The 17,857-nt window shown below is 43.3% G+C and overlaps 14 non-coding genes and 5 pseudogenes across 14 annotated transcripts; all 19 read left to right on the plus strand.

Moving 5' to 3' along the window:
• The first annotated feature begins 789 nt into the window (after nt 1–789).
• LOC142509205 (5S ribosomal RNA) lies at nt 790–909 on the plus strand. The gene has a single exon (XR_012807390.1). It is a non-coding gene; the product is annotated as a 5S ribosomal RNA (ribosomal RNA).
• A 674-nt stretch (nt 910–1,583) lies between these two features.
• On the plus strand, nt 1,584–1,702 carry LOC142512126 (5S ribosomal RNA; annotated as a pseudogene).
• Nucleotides 1,703–2,388: 686 nt separating this feature from the next.
• LOC142506367 (5S ribosomal RNA) lies at nt 2,389–2,507 on the plus strand. Its single transcript, XR_012804661.1, has one exon. It is a non-coding gene; the product is annotated as a 5S ribosomal RNA (ribosomal RNA).
• Nucleotides 2,508–3,190: 683 nt separating this feature from the next.
• On the plus strand, nt 3,191–3,309 carry LOC142515595 (5S ribosomal RNA). Its single transcript, XR_012811431.1, has one exon. It is a non-coding gene; the product is annotated as a 5S ribosomal RNA (ribosomal RNA).
• Nucleotides 3,310–3,987: 678 nt separating this feature from the next.
• LOC142511743 (5S ribosomal RNA) lies at nt 3,988–4,106 on the plus strand (annotated as a pseudogene).
• Nucleotides 4,107–4,789: 683 nt separating this feature from the next.
• LOC142511133 (5S ribosomal RNA) lies at nt 4,790–4,908 on the plus strand (annotated as a pseudogene).
• Nucleotides 4,909–5,556: 648 nt separating this feature from the next.
• On the plus strand, nt 5,557–5,677 carry LOC142510421 (5S ribosomal RNA). Its single transcript, XR_012808532.1, has one exon. It is a non-coding gene; the product is annotated as a 5S ribosomal RNA (ribosomal RNA).
• A 652-nt stretch (nt 5,678–6,329) lies between these two features.
• On the plus strand, nt 6,330–6,448 carry LOC142516286 (5S ribosomal RNA). The gene has a single exon (XR_012812088.1). It is a non-coding gene; the product is annotated as a 5S ribosomal RNA (ribosomal RNA).
• A 682-nt stretch (nt 6,449–7,130) lies between these two features.
• LOC142507970 (5S ribosomal RNA) lies at nt 7,131–7,249 on the plus strand. The gene has a single exon (XR_012806205.1). It is a non-coding gene; the product is annotated as a 5S ribosomal RNA (ribosomal RNA).
• A 684-nt stretch (nt 7,250–7,933) lies between these two features.
• Nucleotides 7,934–8,052, plus strand: LOC142516521 (5S ribosomal RNA). The gene has a single exon (XR_012812311.1). It is a non-coding gene; the product is annotated as a 5S ribosomal RNA (ribosomal RNA).
• A 680-nt stretch (nt 8,053–8,732) lies between these two features.
• Nucleotides 8,733–8,852, plus strand: LOC142510796 (5S ribosomal RNA; annotated as a pseudogene).
• A 669-nt stretch (nt 8,853–9,521) lies between these two features.
• On the plus strand, nt 9,522–9,641 carry LOC142510034 (5S ribosomal RNA). The gene has a single exon (XR_012808174.1). It is a non-coding gene; the product is annotated as a 5S ribosomal RNA (ribosomal RNA).
• A 2,311-nt stretch (nt 9,642–11,952) lies between these two features.
• On the plus strand, nt 11,953–12,071 carry LOC142517179 (5S ribosomal RNA). Its single transcript, XR_012812939.1, has one exon. It is a non-coding gene; the product is annotated as a 5S ribosomal RNA (ribosomal RNA).
• Nucleotides 12,072–12,751: 680 nt separating this feature from the next.
• LOC142514162 (5S ribosomal RNA) lies at nt 12,752–12,870 on the plus strand. The gene has a single exon (XR_012810070.1). It is a non-coding gene; the product is annotated as a 5S ribosomal RNA (ribosomal RNA).
• Nucleotides 12,871–13,540: 670 nt separating this feature from the next.
• On the plus strand, nt 13,541–13,657 carry LOC142511010 (5S ribosomal RNA; annotated as a pseudogene).
• A 610-nt stretch (nt 13,658–14,267) lies between these two features.
• On the plus strand, nt 14,268–14,386 carry LOC142512328 (5S ribosomal RNA). The gene has a single exon (XR_012808829.1). It is a non-coding gene; the product is annotated as a 5S ribosomal RNA (ribosomal RNA).
• A 684-nt stretch (nt 14,387–15,070) lies between these two features.
• Nucleotides 15,071–15,189, plus strand: LOC142516726 (5S ribosomal RNA). Its single transcript, XR_012812507.1, has one exon. It is a non-coding gene; the product is annotated as a 5S ribosomal RNA (ribosomal RNA).
• Nucleotides 15,190–15,864: 675 nt separating this feature from the next.
• Nucleotides 15,865–15,984, plus strand: LOC142506649 (5S ribosomal RNA). The gene has a single exon (XR_012804934.1). It is a non-coding gene; the product is annotated as a 5S ribosomal RNA (ribosomal RNA).
• A 1,439-nt stretch (nt 15,985–17,423) lies between these two features.
• Nucleotides 17,424–17,542, plus strand: LOC142513120 (5S ribosomal RNA). The gene has a single exon (XR_012809082.1). It is a non-coding gene; the product is annotated as a 5S ribosomal RNA (ribosomal RNA).
• Nucleotides 17,543–17,857: the final 315 nt, after the last annotated feature.

Genomic DNA, 17,857 nt, shown 5'->3' on the forward strand with positions numbered 1-17,857 from the left:
TAATAAAAAACCACGCGGCTTACCGTCAAACCGTCGCTGATTCAATTTTAGCGACGGTTTGTTATATATTCCGTCGCTAAATATTCCGTCGCGCGGACTGGCACCACGTGAGCAGGGTCCGCGCTTACGAAGCATGGACGCTGCTCCACGTGGGCAGCGTCCGCGCTTCGTAAGCGCGGATTGAGGTATATTTGCATACTCTTTTTTTTACATTATAATTGAAATTAATTTTAAAATTTAAATTATTTTTTTAAAAAAACCCCAGTACTAGGATGGGTGACCCCCTGGGAAGTCCTCGTGTTGCACTCTTTTTCGTGTTTTTCTAGTTTTGATTACTTGTTGACAGACGATTTTCGGCTCAAATCATCTGAATCTCGATCGGAACCAGATAAGAAATGTGAAATCAACATAGCTCGGGCACTGCCGGATTTTGATAAAATTTTAGGCTAAATTTTATTGTAAACGGGAAAAAGAACGAGACTCTTTACTCCGCAATGAGCTTGCGAGATTTTAGCCGAATTCCTTCTCTGTGCGAAAGGGTATGACGCAGATTACTCTGGAGATGGTTAAATCATTAAAAACAATTATTTCGACTGTTTTAGGTATAATTTACGTAAACGGTCGCGACACGAGGACTTCCCAGGGAGGTCACCCATCCTAGCTACGCCATCACGTCAGAACTCTTACCTTCATGGTTCTTATTAGGAGAGAGCAGTGCCGCGTGTTGTCCATAGCCGTCCGCGCCACACGTGCTAGAGGGATATAAGAATAAACATCCCACTCAATGTTGGGTGCGATCATACTAGCACTAATGCACCGAAATCACATCAGAACTCCGAAGTTAAGCGTGCTTGGGCGAGAGCAGTACTAGGATGGGTGACCCCTTGATAAGTCCTCGTGTTGCACCCCTTTTCGTGTTTCTCTATTTTTGATTGACAGACGATTTTCGGCTCAAATCATCTTAATCTCGATCGAGACCAGATAAGACATTTGAAATCAACGTAGCTCGGGCACTGCCGGATTTGGACAAAATTGAAGCCTAATTTGATTGTAAACGGGCAACCGAACGAGACTCATTACTCCGCAAGGAGCTGGCGAGATTTTAGCCGAATTATTTCTCTAAGACCCTCTAATTTGCTATTTTCCGCTTCAGTTAAGCTTCTGTTTCCTCGAGAAATCCGCTTAGGAAGTTCTAAATTCGATTCCGGTTCCATTTTATCGTATCCCAGGCATAATAATAGCTTTACATTCACTATTTTCTTCTTCTTTTTTTTTTCTATTTTCTGGGAACATTTAGCGATTTTTTATTGTAGTGAGCCGGTTCTGTGCGGAAAGGTATGACCAGATTACTCCGGAGATGGTTAACTCATTAAAAACAATTATTTTGACTTTTTTAGCTATAATTTACGTAAAGGGTCGCGACACGAGGACATCCCATGGAGGTCACCCATCCTAGCTCTGCCATCGCGCCTGAACGCTTAACTTCATGGTTCTAATTGGGCGAGAGCAGTGCCGCGTGTTGTCCATCGCCGCACGCGCCACACGTACTCGAGGGATTTAAGAATAATATCCCACTCAATGTCGGGGGCAATAATACCAGCACTAATGCACCGTATCCCATCAGAACTCCGAAGTTAAGCGTGCTTGGGCGAGAGCCATACTAGGACTGGTGACCTCCTGGTAAGTACTCGTGTTGCACCCCTTTTCGTGTTTTTCTATTTTTGATTACTTGTTGACAGACGATTTTCGGCTCAAATCATCTGAATCTCGATCGGGACAAGATAAGTCATGTGAAATCAACGTAGCTCGGGCACTGCCGGATTTAAAAAAAATTGTAGGCTAATTTGATTGTAAACGGATAAACGAACGAGACTAATTACTCTGCAATGAGCTGGTGAGATTTTAGCCGAATTCATTCTCTATGACCCTCTAATTTGCGATTTTTCACTTCTGTTAAGCTTCCGTTTCCTCCAGAAATACGTTTAGGAAGTCCGAAATTCGATTCTGGTTCCATTTTATCGTATAACAGGCATAATAATAGATTTACATTCGCTATTTTCTTCTTCTTATTTTTTTTTTTCTATTTTCTGGGAACATTTAACGACTTTTGTTGTCGTGAGTCGGTTCTGTGCGGAAGGGTATGACGCAGATTACTCCGGAGACAGTTAACTCGTTAAAAACATTTATTTTAAATATTTTAGCTATAATTTACGTAAACGGTCGCGACACGAGAACTTCCGAGGGAAGTCACCCATCCTAGCTCTGCCATCGCGCCAGAACGCCTAACTTCATGGTTTTGATTGGACGAGAGCAGTGCCGCGTGTTGTCTATCGCCGCCCGCGCCACACGTACTCGAGGGATACAAGAATAAAAATCCCACTCAATGTCGGGTGCGATCATACCAGCACTAATGCACCAGATCCCATCAGAACTCCGAAGTGAAGCGTGCTTGGTCGAGAGCAGTACTTGGATGGGTGACCCCCTAGTAAGTCCTCGTGTTGCACCCCTTTTCATGTTTTTCTATTTTTTATTACTTTTAGATAGACGATTTACGTCTCAAATCATCTGAATCTCGATCAGGACCAGATAATTCATGTGAAATCAATGTAGCTCGGGCACTGCCGGATTTGGACAAAATTGTAGATTAATTTGATTGTAAATGGGCAAACGAACGAGACTCAATACCCCGCAATGATCTGACGAGATTTTAGCCGAATTCATTCTCTAAGACCCTCTAATTTGCGATTTTCTGATTCTGTTAAGCTTCCGTTTCCTCGAGAAATCCGTTTAAGATATCCGAAATTCGATTCTGGTTCAATTTTATCGTATCTCAGGCATAATAATAGATTTACATTCGCTATTTTCTTTTTCATATTTTTTTTCTATTTTCTAAGAACATTTAGCGATTTTTGTTGTCGTGAGCCAGTTCTGTGCGGAAGGGTATGACGCAGATTACTCCGGAGACGGTTAACTCATTAAAAACAATTATTTCGACTGTTTTATCCATAATTTACGTAAACAGTCGCGACACGAGGACTTCCCAGGGAGGTCACCCATCCTAGCTCTGCCATCGCGCCAGAACGCTTAACTTCATAGTTCTGATTGGGCGAGAGCAGTGCGGCTTGTTGTCCATCGCCGCCCGCGCCACATGTACTCGAGGGATATAAGAATAAACATCCCACTCAATGTCGGGTGCGATCATACTAGCACTAATGAACCGGATCCCATCAGAACTCCGAAGTTAAGAATGCTTAGGCGAGATCAGTACTAGGATGGGTGACCCCTTTGGAAGTCCTCGTGTTGCACCCCTTTTCGTGTTTTTCAATTTTTGATTACTTGTTGACATACAATTTTCGGCTCAAATAATCTGAATCTCGATCGGGACAAGATAAGACATGTGGAATCAACTAGCTCGGGCACTTCCGGAGTTGGACAAAATTGTAGCCTAATTGGATTGTAAACGGGCAACCGAACGAGACTAATTACTCTGCAAGGAGCTGGCGAGATTTTAGCCGAATTATTTCTCTAAGACCCTCTAATTTGCGATTTTCCGCTTCAGTTAAGCTTCTGTTTCCTCGAGAAATCTGCTTAGGAAGTTCGAAATTCGATTCCGGTTCCATTTTATCGTATCCCAGGCATAATAATAGCTTTACATTCACTATTTTCTTCTTCTTTTTTTTCTATTTTCTGGGAACATTTAGCGATTTTTATTGTAGTGAGCCGGTTCTGTGCGGAAAGGTATGACGCAGATTACTCCGGAGATGGCTAACTAATTAAAAACAATTATTTTGACTTTTTTAGCTATAATTTATGTAAAGGGTCGCGACACGAGGACATCCCATGGAGGTCACCCATCCTAGCTCTGCCATCGCGCCTGAACGCTTAACTTCATGGTTCTAATTGGGCGAGAGCAGTGCCGCGTGTTTTCCATCGCCGCACGCGCCACACGTACTTGAGGGATTTAAGAATAATATCCCACTCAATGTCGGGTGCAATCATACCAGCACTAATGCACCGGATCCCATCAGAACTCCTAAGTTAAGCGTGCTTAGGCGAGAGCCATACTAGGACTGGTGACCTCCTGGTAAGTACTCGTGTTGCACCCCTTTTCGTGTTTTTCTATTTTTGATTACTTGTTGACAGACGATTTTCGGCTCAAATCATCTGAATCTCGATCGGGACAAGATAAGTAATGTGAAATCAACGTAGCTCGGGCACTGCCGGATTTAAACAAAATTGTAGGCTAATTTGATTGTAAACGGGTAAAAGAACGAGACTAATTACTCCGCAATGAGCTGGTGAGATTTTAGCCGAATTCCTTCTCTATGACCCTCTAATTTGCGATTTTTCACTTCTATTAAGCTTCCGTTTCCTCCAGAAATACGTTTAGGAAGTCCGAAATTCGATTCTGGTTCCATTTTATCGTATAACAGGCATAATAATAGCTTTACATTCGCTATTTTCTTCTTCTTATTTTTTTTCTATTTTCTGGGAACATTTAACGACTTTTGTTGTCGTGAGTCGGTTCTGTGCGGAAGGGTATGACGCAGATTACTCCGGAGACGGTTAACTCATTAAAAACAATTATTTCGACTGTTTTATCCATAATTTACGTAAACAGTCGCGACACGAGGACTTCCCAGGGAGGTCACCCATCCTAGCTCTGCCATCGCGCCAGACACGCTTAACTTCATAGTTCTGATGGGCGAGAGCAGTGCAGCTTGTTGTCCATCGCCGCCCGCGCCACATGTACTCGAGGGATATAAGAATAAACATCCCACTCAATGTCGGGTGCGATCATACTAGCACTAATGAACCGGATCCCATCAGAACTCAGAAGTAAGCATGCTTAGGCGAGATCATGTACTAGGATGGGTGACCCCCAGGGAAGTCCTCGTGTTGCACCCCTTTTCGTGTTTTTTCAATTTTTGATACTTGTTGACAGACAATTTTCGGCTCAAATAATCTGAATCTCGATCGGGACCAGATAAGACATGTGCAATCAACGTAGCTCGGGCACTTCCGGAGTTGGACAAAATTGTAGCCTAATTTGATTGTAAACGGGCAAACGAACGAGACTCATTACTCCGCAATGAGCTGGTGAGATTTTAGCCGAATTCTTTCTCTAAGACCCTCTAATTTGCGATTTTCCGCTTCTGTTAAACTTCCGTTTTCTCAAGAAATCCGCTTAAAATGTCCGAAATTCGATTCCGGTTCCATTTTATCGTACCCCAGGCATAATAATAGCTTAACATTCGCTATTTTATTCTTCATTTTTTTTTTTCTATTTTCTGGTTACATTTAGCGATTTTTGTTGTCTTGAGCAGGTTCTGTGCGGAAGGGTGTGACGCATATTGCGATTGTTTTATCCATAATTTACGTAAAGGGTCGCGACACGAGGACTTCCCAGGGAGGTCACCTATCGTAGCTCTGCCATCGCGCCAGAACGCTTAACTTCATGGTTCTGATTGGGCGAGAGCAGTGCCACGTGTTGTCCATCGCCGCCCGCTCCACTCGTACTCGAGGGATATAAGATTAAACATCCCACTCAATGTCGGGTGTGATCATACCTGCACTTATGCACCGGTTCCTATCAGAACTCCGAAGTTAAGCGTGCTTGGGCGAGAGCAGTACTATGATGGGTGAACCCCTGGGAAACTCCTCGTGTTTGCACCCCTTTTCGTGTTTTTCAATTTTTGATTACTTTTTGACAGACGATTTTCGGCTCAATCATCTGAATCTCGATCGGGACCAGAATAAGTCATGTTGAAATCAACGTCGCTCAGGCACTGCCGGATTTGGACAAAATTGTAGGCTAATTTGATGTAAACGGGCAACGAACAGAGACTCATTACTCCGCAATTGAGCTGGCGAGATTTTAGCCGAATTCCTTCTCTAAGACCCTCAAATTTGCGATTTTCCTTTATTTTAACCTTCCGTTTCCTCGAGAAATCCGTTTAGGAAAGTCAGAAATTCGATTCCGGTTCTATTTTATCGTATCTCAGGCACTAATAATAGCTTTACATTCGCTATTTTCTTCTTTTTATTTTTTTTTTCAATTTTTTGGGAATATTTAGCGATTTTGTTGTCGGTGAGCCGGTTCTGTGCGGAAGGGCATTAAAACAATTATTCCAACTGTTTTAGCTATAATTTACGTAAACGGTCGCGACACGAGGAATTCCAAGGAGGTCACCCATCCTAGCTCTGCCATCGGCCAGAACGCTTAACTTCTTGGTTCTGATTGGGAGAGAGCAGTGCCGCGTGTTGTCCATCGCCGCCCGCGCCACACGTACTCGAGGGATATAAGAATAAACATACCACTCAATGTCGGGTGTGATCATACCAGCACTAAAGCACTGGTTCCCATCAGAACTCCGAAGTTAAGCGTGCTTGGGCGAGAGCAGTACTAGAAAGGGTGACCCCATGGGAAGTCCTTGTGTTACACCCCGTTTCGTGTTTTTCTATTTTTGATTACTTGTTGACAGACGATTTTCAGCTCAAATCATCTGAATCTTGATCGGGACCAGATAAGACATGTGAAATCAACGTAGCTCGGTAACTGCCGGATTTGGAAAAAATTGTAGGCTAATTCCATTGTAAACGGGCAAACGAACGAGTCTCATTATTCCGCAATGAGCTGGCGAGATTTTAGCCGAATTCCTTCTCTAAGACCCTCTAATTTGCGATTTTTTCCGCTTCTGTTAAGCTTCTGTTTCCTCGAAAAATCCGCTTAGGAAGTCCAAATTCGATTCCGATCCATTTTATCGTATCACAGGCAAAATAATTTCTTTACATTCGCAATTTTCTTCTTTTTATTTTTTTCCTATTTTCTGGGAACATTTAGCGATTTGTGTTGTCGTGAGCCGGTTCTGTGCGGAAGAGTATGACGCAGATTACTCCTGAGACAGTTAACTCAATAAAAACAATTATTTCGACTGTTTTGGATATAATTTACGTAAACGGTCGCGACACGAGGACTTCCCAGGGAGGACACCTATCCTAGATCTGCCATCGCGCCAGAACGCTTAACTTCATGGTTCTGATTGGGAGAGAGCAGTGTCGCGTGATGTCCATCGCCGCCCGCGCACATATACTCGAGGGATATAAGAATAAACATCCCACTCAAAGTCGGGTTCGATCATACCAGCACTAATGCACAGAATCCCATCAGAACTTCAAAGTTAAGCGTGCTTGGGCGAGAGCAGTACTAGGATGGGTGACCCACTGGGAAGTCCTCGTGTTGCAAGCCAGTTTAGTGTTTTTCTATTTTGATTATTTGTTGACGACAATTTTTGGCTCAAATCACTCTGAATCTCGATCGAGACCAGATAAGACATTAAAATCACGTAGCTCGGGCACTGCCGTATTTTGACAAAATTGTAGCCTAATTTGATTGTAAACGGGCAAACGAACGAGACTCATTACTTAGCAATGAGCTGGACAGATTTTAGCCGAATACCTTCTCTAAGACCCTCTAATTTGCGATTTTTCGCTTCTGTTAAGCTTCCGTTTCCTCGAGAAATCAGCTTAGGAAGTCCTAAATTCGATTCCGGTTCCATTTTATCGTATCCCAGGCATAATGATAGCTTTACATTCGCTATTTTCTTCTTCTTATTTTTTTTTCTATTTTCTTGGAACATTTAGCGATTTTTGAGGTCGTGAGCCGGTTTCTGTGCGGAAGGGGTATGACGCAGATTACTCCGGAGACAGTTAACTCATTAAAAACAATTATTTCGATTGTTTTATCCATAATTTACGTAAAGGGTCGCGACACGAGAACTTCCCAGGGAGGTCACCAATCCTAGCTCTGCCATCGCGCCAGAACGCTTAACTTCATGGTTCTGAATGGGCGAGAGCAGTGCCGTGTGTTGTCCATCGCCGCCCGCTCGACACGTAATCGAGGGATATAAGAATGAACATCCCACTCAATGTCGGGTGCGATCATACCAGCACTAATGCACTGGATCCCATCAGAACTCAGAAGTTAAGCGTGCTTGGGCGAGAGCAGTACTAGGATGGGTGACCCCCTGGAAAGTACCCGTATTGCGCCCCTTTTCGTGATTTTCTATTTTTGATTACTTGTTGACAGACGATTTTCGGCTTAAATCATCTGAATCTTGATCGTGACCAGATAAGACATGTGAAACAACGTCAGCTTGGGCACTGCCGGATTTGGACAAATTGAAGCCTAATTTGATTGTAACGGGCAACGAACGAGACTCATTACTCCGCAGTGAGCTGGCGAGATTTTAAGCCGAATTCCTTCTTAAAGACCCTCTAATTTGCGATGTTCGCTTCTGTTAAGCTTCCGTTTCCTCGAGAAATCCACTTAGATGTCCAAATTCGATTCCGGTCTATTTTATCATATAACAGCATAATATAGCTTTACATTTGCTATTTTCTTCTTCTTATTTTTTTTTTTTCCATTTTCTGGGAACATTTAGCGATTTTTGTGTCGTGAGCCGGTTCTGTGCGGAAGGGTATGACGCAGATTACGCCGGAGACGGTTAACCTCATTACAAAAATTATTTCAATTGTTTTAATCCATAATTTACGTAAAGGGTCGCGACGCGAGGACTTCCCGGGGAAGTCACCCATCCTAGCTCTGTCATCGCGCCAGAACGCTTAACTTCATGGTTCTGATTGGGCTGAGAGCAGTACTGCGTATTGTCTATCGCCGCCCGCTCCACACGTACTCGAGGGATATAAGAATAAACATCTCATTAAATGTCGGGTGCGATCATACCAGCACTAATGCACCGGATTCCATCAGAACTCCGAAGTTAAGCGTGCTTGGGCGAGAGCAGTACTAGGATAGGTTACCCCCTGGGAAGTCCTCCTTTTCGTGTTTTTCTATTTTTGATTACTTTTTGGCAGACGATTTTCAACTCAAATCGTCTGAATCACGATCGAGAGCAGATAAGACATGTAAAATCAACGTAGCTCGGGCACTGCCGGATTTGGACAAAATTGAAGCCTAATTTGATTGCAAACGGGCAAACGAACGAGACTCATTGCTCCGCAATGAGCTGACGAGATTTTAGCCGAATTCCTTCTTTAAGACCCTCTAATTTGCGATTTTCCGCTTCTGTTAAGCTTCCGTTTCCTCGAGAAATCCGCTTATGAAGTCCAAATTCGATTCCGGTCCATTTTATCGTATCACAGGCATAATAATAGCTTTACATTCGCTATTTTCTTCTGCTTATTTTTTTTTCCATTTTCTGGGAACATTTAGCGATTTTTGTTGTCGTGAGCCGGTTCTGTGCAGAAGCGTATCACGCAGATTACGCCGGATACGGTTAACTCATTAAAAACAATTATTTCATTTGTTTTATCCATAATTTACGTAAAGGGCCGCGACACGAGGACTTCCCAGGGAAGTCACCCATGCTAGCTCTGCCATCGCGCCAGAACGCTTCACTTCATGGTTCTGATTGGGCGAGAGCAGTGCTGCGTGTTGTCCATCGCCGCCCGCTCCACACGTACTCGAGGGATATAAGAATAAACATCTCATGAATGTAGGGTGCGATCATACCAGCACTAATGCACCGGATTCCATCAGAACTCCGAAGTTAAGCGTGCTTGGGCGAGAGCAGTACTAGGATAGGTGACCCCCTGGGAAGTCCTCCTTTTCGTGTTTTTCTATTTTTGATTACTTTTTGGCACACGATTTTCAACTCAAATCGTCTGAATCACGATCGAGAGCAGATAAGACATGTGAAATCAACGTAGCTCGGGCACTGCCGGATTTGGATATAAATTGTAGCCTAATTTGATTGTAATCGGTTAAAAGAACGAGACTCGTTACTCCGCAATGAGCTGGCGAGATTTTATCCGAATTCTTTCTCTATACCCTCTAATTGCGATTTTCCGCTTCTGTTAAGCTTCCGTTTCCTCGAGAAATCCGCTTAGGAAGTCCGAAATTTGATTCCGGTTCCATTTTATCGTATCCCAGGCATAATAATAAATTTACATTCGCTATTTTTTTTCTTATTTTTTTTCTATTTTCTGAGAACATTTAGCGATTTTTGTTGTCGTGAGCCAGTTCTGTGCGGAATGGTATGACGCAGATTACTCCGGAGACGGTTAACTCATTAAAAACAATTATTTCGACTGTTTTATCCATAATTTACGTAAACGGTCGCGACACGAGGACTTCCCTGGTCATGGATCGTTAGGATGGTCCAGCATGAGCTGAGGCCTTTGTTGGTTCAGCATAATGGCCCGTGATCGTTACAAAAAAAGGCGCCTTTTTTTGTAACGGTCATGGGCCATTAGGCTGAACTAACAAAGGCCTCGGCCCATACCCACGCACCACTACTGGTCATGGGCCGTTAGTATGGTCCAACATGGGCATCGGCCCATGCCCATGCACCGTCACTCATAGAATATCTCACCCCTGGTAAGTGGTTTCTTTCGCCTTCTCCCAACACTTGAACCCAGGACCTCCAGACTTAAGTACCTAGATTCCTAAGTGTTGGTACCAGTTGAGAATTAGTCTTTTTATATTATTTTAGCCCTTATGAACCACGACTCGGCCCCCGTGAACTATTTTTCAATTTTCCCAAGTTTTAAAAACCCTAATAACCCAAAATCTTCGACCCCGAGCCATCTCTTGATTTTCACGAGTTACCCCCGAACCATGTTGATCCAAAACTTGACCAACATCCTAAAGTACCTACTGGACCCAAAGATCCAACGGAAAACACCCAAAACCAAAAAACGAGCCCCATACTCCTCTACCATAAGCTGGCCCAGAAATCCTTGTTGGACAAGGACTCTTGATCAAGCTTCCCTGCCCCTACCAACGAACCCAGCCACCGAACCCACCTGTTGTGCACCCCCTAAGGGACCCAGGCCCCCAGGACCATGCCCCACCAGCCTGCAACAAGCCCAGAACCCAGCTCGCAATTCCCCTTGATTCTCGGGTGGGAGTCATAGCTTGCTAGGACTCCTTCCCAGCCCTTGATTGCGAGCCCTAGCATGGCTAGGACTCTCTCTCTAACTCACCCACGACCTTGGCTAACCCCTGGAACTAGCCAACCAAGCCCTAGACCCTGCAACCATAAAACTGAACCCCTTTGCTCCATGACAGCAAGTTGCTGCACAGCTTGTGTTCTATTGCATGTGTGGTGTTAAGGTGATTATATAGGACTCTAAATCCCGTGCAAAATCGTGCCTAAACATAACCTATATCATGGCAGCCCGTATATACATGTAAACGACAAAAGTTTGAATCAAAATCATGCTTGGAATTTCATGGATTGCATAAAAACGAAATAATTCAAAGTGTCACTTGTTTCTCCAAAATTTCATGCATAAAAATATAATATGATTTCATGATGGTTTAAGGGAAGAATAGGTGTGCCTATGCGTAATTTACGCACGAAAATCATTGACGATGAAGAAGAACGGAGCAAGAACCTTGGCTAAGACTTTCCTTGGCAATGCTCGAAAGTTTGCCTCAATTTTAAGCATGTGTAGGCGTGTAATCTAGGTATTTTCAGAAGAGTGGCCGTGTGCTTTTGAAAGAATCGTTGGGTTATGGGAAAGGTTTACATATTATATACTAATTAAACACTAACAAGGCTTAGGCCTATTAAGCCCTAAGCTAAGCCCATTAGCTTTAATTAGAATTAAATAAAATATTAGTAAGTTTTGGTAAAAATAGTTGGGAATTAATAGCCGATTTGCCAAAAAGTTCGTATTTTTTTATTGAAAAACCCACACCGATAAAATTTACTTCCCGGCGGATTAAAATCAACATGCAAGTATCGAAATTTAAGGGACCAAAATGAAATATTTCGAAAGATTGGGGACCTAAGGGCAATTTACGAACGTTTAAAGGGCTGAATCAGAATTTTCGAAATAATATAAGGATTTATTGTTGTCCATCGCCGCCGAGCCACCACGTACTCGAGGGATATAAGAATAAACATCCCACTCAATATTGGGTGCGATCATACCAGCACTAATGCATCGGATCCCATAAGAACTCGGAAGTTAAGCGTGCTTGGGCGAGAGCAATACTAGGATGGGTGACCCCCCGGGAAGTCCTCGTGTTGCACCCTTTTCGTGTTTTTCTATTTTTGATTACTTGTTCACAGATGATTTTCGGCTCAAATCATCTGAATCTGGATCAAGACCAGATAAGACATGTGAAATCAACGTAGCTCGGGCACTGCCGGATTTGGACAAAATTGTAGGCTAATTCGATTGTAAACGGGAAAACGAACGAGACTCATTACTCCGCAATGAGTTGGCGAGATTTTATCCGAATTCCTTCTCTAAGACCCTCTAATTTGCGATTTTCCGCTTCTGTTAAGCTTCCTTTCCTCGAGAAATCTGTTTAGGAAGTCCGAAATTCGATTCCGGTTCAATTTTATCGTAACCTAGGCAAAATAATAGCTTTACATTCGCTATTTTCTTCTTCTTATTTATTTCTATTTTCTAGGAACATTTTGCGATTTTTTTTGTCGTGAGCCGGTTCTGTGCGGAAGGATATGACAAGGATAACACCGGAGACGGTTAACTCATTAAAAACAATTATTTTGACTGTTTTAGCTATAATTTATGTGAACGGTGGCGACATGAGGACTTCCCAGGGAGATCACCCATCCTAGCTCTGCCATAGCGCCAGAACGCTGAACTTCATGGTTCTGATTGGGCGAGAGCAGTGACGCGTGTTGTCCATCGCCGCCCGTTCCAAACGTACTCGAGGATTATAAGAATAAACATCCCACTCAATGTCGGGTGCGATCATACCAGCACTAATGCACCGGATCCCATCAGAACTCCGTAGTTAAGCGTGCTTAGGCGAGAGCTGTACTAGGATGGGTGACCCCTTGGGAAGTCCTCGTGTTGCACCCTTTTTTTTTTTTTTATATTTTTTATACTTGTTGACAGACGATTTTCGGCTCAAAGCATCTGAACCACGATCGGGACTAGATAAGACATGTGAAATCAACGTAGCTCGGGCACTGCCGGATTTGGACAAAATTTTAGCCTAATTGGATTGTAAACGGGCAAATGCCCGAGACTCATTACTCCGCAATGTGCTGGAGAGATTTTAGCGGAATTCTTTCTCTAAGACCCTCTAATTTGCGATTTTCCGCTTCCGTTTCCTCGAGAAATCCGTTTAGGAAGACCGAAATTCGATTCCGGTTCCATTTTATCGTATCCCAGGCATAATAATAGCTTTACATTCGCTATTTTCTTCTTCTTATTTTTTTCTATTTTCTGGGAACATTTAGCGATTTTTGTTATCGTGAGCCAGTTCTATACGGAAGGGTATGACGCAGATTACTCCGGTGACGGTTAACTCATTAAAAACAATTATTTCGACTGTTTTAGCTATAATTTACGTAAACGGTCAAGACACAAGGACTTCACAGGGAGGTCACCCATCCTAGCTCTGCCATCGCGCCAGAACGCTTAACTTCATGGTTCTGAATGGGCGAGAGCAGTGCCGCGTGTTGTCCATCGCCGCCCGCTCCACACGTACTCAAAGGATATAAGAATAAACATCCCACTCAATGTCGGGTGCGATCATACCATCATTAATGCACCGAATCCCGTCAGAACTCCGAAGTTAAGCGTGCTTGGCCGAGAGCAGTACTAGTATGGGTGACCCCCTGGGAAGCCCGTGTTGCACCCCTTTTCGTGTTTTTTCTTTTTTTGATTACATGTTGACAGACAATTTTTCTGTCTCAAAATTATAGCCTAATTTGATTGTAAACAGGCAAACAAACTAGACTCATGCTCCGCAATGACTGTGGCGAGATTTAGCCAAATTCCTTCTCTAAGCCCCCTTTAATTTGCGATTTTCGCTTCTGTTAAGCTTCCGTTTCATCGAGAATCCGTTTAGGAAGTCGAAATTCGATTCCGGTTCCATTTGTATCGTATCCCAGTCATAATAATAGCTTCCATTCGCTATTTTTTTCTTCTTATTTTTTTTTCCTATTTTCTGGGAACATTTTTCTATTTTTATTGTCTTGAGCAGGGTCTGTGCGGAAGGGTATGACACATATTACTCCGGAGACGGTTAACTCATTAAAAACAATTATTTCGACTGTTTTATACATAGTTTACGTAAACGATCGCAACACGGGTACTTCCCAGGGAGGTCACCTATCCTAGCTTTGCCATTGCGCCAGAATGCTTAACTTCATGGTTCTGATTGGGCGAGAGCAGTGCCGCGTGTTGTCCATCGCTGTCCGCGCCACACGTACTCGAGGGATATAAGAATAAACATCCCACTCAATGTCCGGTGCGATCATACCAGCACTAATGCACCGGATCCCATCAGAACTCCGAAGTTAAGCGTGCTTGGGCGAGATTAGTACTAGGATGGGTAACCCCTTGGGAAGTCCTCGTGTTGCACCCCTTTTCGTGTTTTTCTATTTTAGATTACTTGTAGACAGACGATTTTTGACTCAAATCATCTGAATCTCGATCGGGACCAGATAAGACATGTGAAATCAACGTAGCTCGGGCACTGCCGGATTTGGACAAAATTGTAGCCTAATTTGATTGTAAACGGGCAAACAAACGAGACTCATTACTCCGCAATGAGCTGGCGAGAATTTAGCCGAATTCCTTCTCCAAGACCCTCTAATTTGCGATTTTACGCTTCTGTTAAGCTTCCGTTTCCTCGAAAAATCCGTTTAGGAAGTCCGAAATTCGATTCCGGTTCTTTTTATCGTATCCCAGGCATAATAATAGCTTTACATTCGCTATTTTCTTCTTCTTATTTTTCTTTTCTATTTCTTGGGAACATTTAGCGATTTTTTTTGTCGTGAGCCGGTTTTGTGCGGAAGGGTATGACGCAGATTACACCAGAGACGGTTGACTCATTAAAAACAATTATTTCGACAGTTTTAGCTATAATTTACGTAATCAGTCGAGACACGAGGAGTTCACAGTGAAGTCACCCATCCTAGCTCTGCCATTGCGCCAGAACGCTTAACTTCATGGTTCTGATTGGGCGAGAGCAGTGCCGCGTGATTTTCATCGCCGTCCGCTCCACATGTACTCGAGGGATATAAGAATAAACATCCCACTCAATGTCGGGTGCGATCATACCTGCACTTATGCACCGGATCCCATCAGAACTCCGAAGTTAAGCGTGCTTGGGCGAGAGCAGTACTAGGATGTGTGACCCCCTTGGAAGTCCAAGTGTTGCACTCTTTTTTGTGTTTTTCTATTTTTGATTACTTGTTGACAGACGATTTTCGGCTCATAATCTGAATCTCGATCGGGACCAGATAAGACATGTGAAATCAACGTAGCTCGGGCACTGCCGGATTTAGACAAAATTGTAGGCTAATTTTTATAAACGGGCAACGAGACTCAGTACTCCGCAATGGGCTGGCGAGATTTTAGCCGAATTATTTCTTTAAGACCCTCTAGTTTGCGATTTTCCGCTTCTGTTAAGCTTCTGTTTCCTCGAGAAATCCGTTTAGGAAGTCCGAAATTCGATTCCGTTTCCATTTTATCGTATCCCAGGCATAATAATAGCTTTACATTCGCTATTTTATTATTCTTATTTTCTTTTCTATTTTCTCGGAACATTTAGCGATTTTTGTTGTCGTGAGTCGGTTCTATGCGGAAGGATATGACGTAGATTACTCCGGAGACGGTTAACTCATTAAAAACAATTATTTTGACTGTTTTAGCTATAATTTATGTAAACGGTCGCGACACAAGGACTTCCAAGGGAGGTCACCCATCCTAGCTCTGTCATCGCGCCAGAACGCTTAACTTCATGGTTCTGATTGGGCGAGAGCAGTGCCGTGTGTTGTCCATCGCCGCCCGCTCGACACGTAATCGAGGGATATAAGAATAAACATCCCACTCAATGTCGGGTGCGATCATACCAGCACTAATGCACCGGATCCCATCAGAACTCCGAAGTTAAGCGTGCTTGATCGAGAGCAGTACTAGGATGGGTGACCCCCTGGGGGAGTCCTCGTGTTGCACTCCTTTTCGTGTTTTTATATTTTTTATTACTTGTTGACAGGCGATTTTCGTCTCAAATTATCTGAATCTCGTTCGTGACCAGATAAGACATATGAAATTAAGTAGCTCGGGCACTTGCGAATTGGACAAATAGTAGCCCAATTTGGATTGTAAACAGGCAAACGAACGAGACTCATTCCTCCGCAATGAGCTGGCGAGATTTTAGCAAATTCCTTCTCCAAGACCCTCTAATTTGCGATTTTCCGCTTCTGATTCCATTTACTCGAAATCCGCTTAGGAAGTCCGAAATTCGATTCCGATTCCATTTTAATCGTATCTCTGCATAATAATAGCTTTCCTTCGCTATTTTCTTCTTCTTTTTTTCTATTTTCTGGAACATTTAGCGATTTTTATTGTCTTGAGCAGGTCTGTGCGGAAGGTATGACGCTATTACTCGGAGACGTTTAACTCATTAAAAACAATTATTTCATATGTTTATCCATATTACGTAAATGGTCGCGAAACGAGGACTTCCCTGGAGGTCACCCATCTTAGCTCTGCCATCGCGCCAGATCGCTTAACTTCATGGTTTTGATTGGGCGAGAGCAGTGCCGCGTGTTGTCCATCGCCGCCCGCGCCGCACGTACTCGAGGGATGTAAGAAATAAACATCCCACTCAATGTCAGGTGGATCATACCAGCACTAATGCACCGGATCCCATAAGAACTCGAAGTTAAGCATGCTTGGGCGAGAGCAGTACTATGATGGGTGAACCCTGGAGTCCCGTGTTTGCACCTCTTTCGTGTTAATCAATTTGATACTTGTTGACAGACGTTTTCGGCTCAAATCATCTGAATCTTGATCGGGACCAGATAAGACATGTGAAATCAACGTAGCGGTCACTGCTGGATTTGGACAATTGTAGCTAATTTGTTGTAAACGGGCAAACGAACGAGACTCATTACTCGCAACGAGCTGACGAGATTTAGACGAATTCCTTCTCTAGACCTCTAATTTACGATTTCCGCTTCTGTTAAGCTTCCATTTCCTCGAGAAATCCGCTTAGGAAGTTCTAAATTCTATTCCGGTTCCATTTTATCATATTCAGGCATAATAATAGCTTTACATTTGCTATTTTCTTCTTCTTATTTTTTTTCTATTTTCTGGGAACATTTAGCGATTTTTGTTGTCTTGAACAGGTTCTGTGCGGAAGGGTATGACGCATATTACTCCGGAGACGGTTAACTCGTTAAAAACAAATATTTCAGCTGTTTAATCCATAATTTACGTAATCGGTCGTGACACGAGGACTTCCCAGGGAGGTCACCCATCCTAGCTCTGCCACTGCGCCAGAACGCTTTACTTCATGGTTTTGATTGGGCGAGAGCAGTGCCGCGTTTTGTCCATCGCCGCCCGCTCCAAAGTACTCGAGGGATATAAGAATAAACATCCCACTCAATGTCGGGTGCGATCATACCAGCACTAATGCACCGGATCCCATCAGAACTCCGAAGTTAAGCGCGCTTGGGCGAGAGCAGTACTAGGATGGGTGACCCCCTTGGAAGTCCTCGTGTTGCACCCCTTTCGTGTTTTCTATTTTTGATTACGTGTTGACAGACGATTTTCGGCTCAAATCTGAATCTGGATCGGACCAGATAAGACTGTAAAATCAACGTAGCTCGGCACTGCGGATTTGAACAAAATTGTAGGCTAATTTGATTGTAAAGGGCAACAGCTGGCGAGAGTTTAGCCGAATTCTTTCTCTAAGACCCTCTAATTTGTGATTTTCCGCTTCTGTTAAGCTTCCGTTTCTCAAGAAATCCGCTTAGAATGTCGAAATTCAATTCCAGTTCCATTTTATCGTATCTCAGGCATAATAATAGCTTAACATTCGCTA

This window comes from Primulina tabacum, chromosome 10, assembly GCF_025594145.1.
Source record: "Primulina tabacum isolate GXHZ01 chromosome 10, ASM2559414v2, whole genome shotgun sequence".
Taxonomy (NCBI): domain Eukaryota; kingdom Viridiplantae; phylum Streptophyta; class Magnoliopsida; order Lamiales; family Gesneriaceae; genus Primulina; species Primulina tabacum.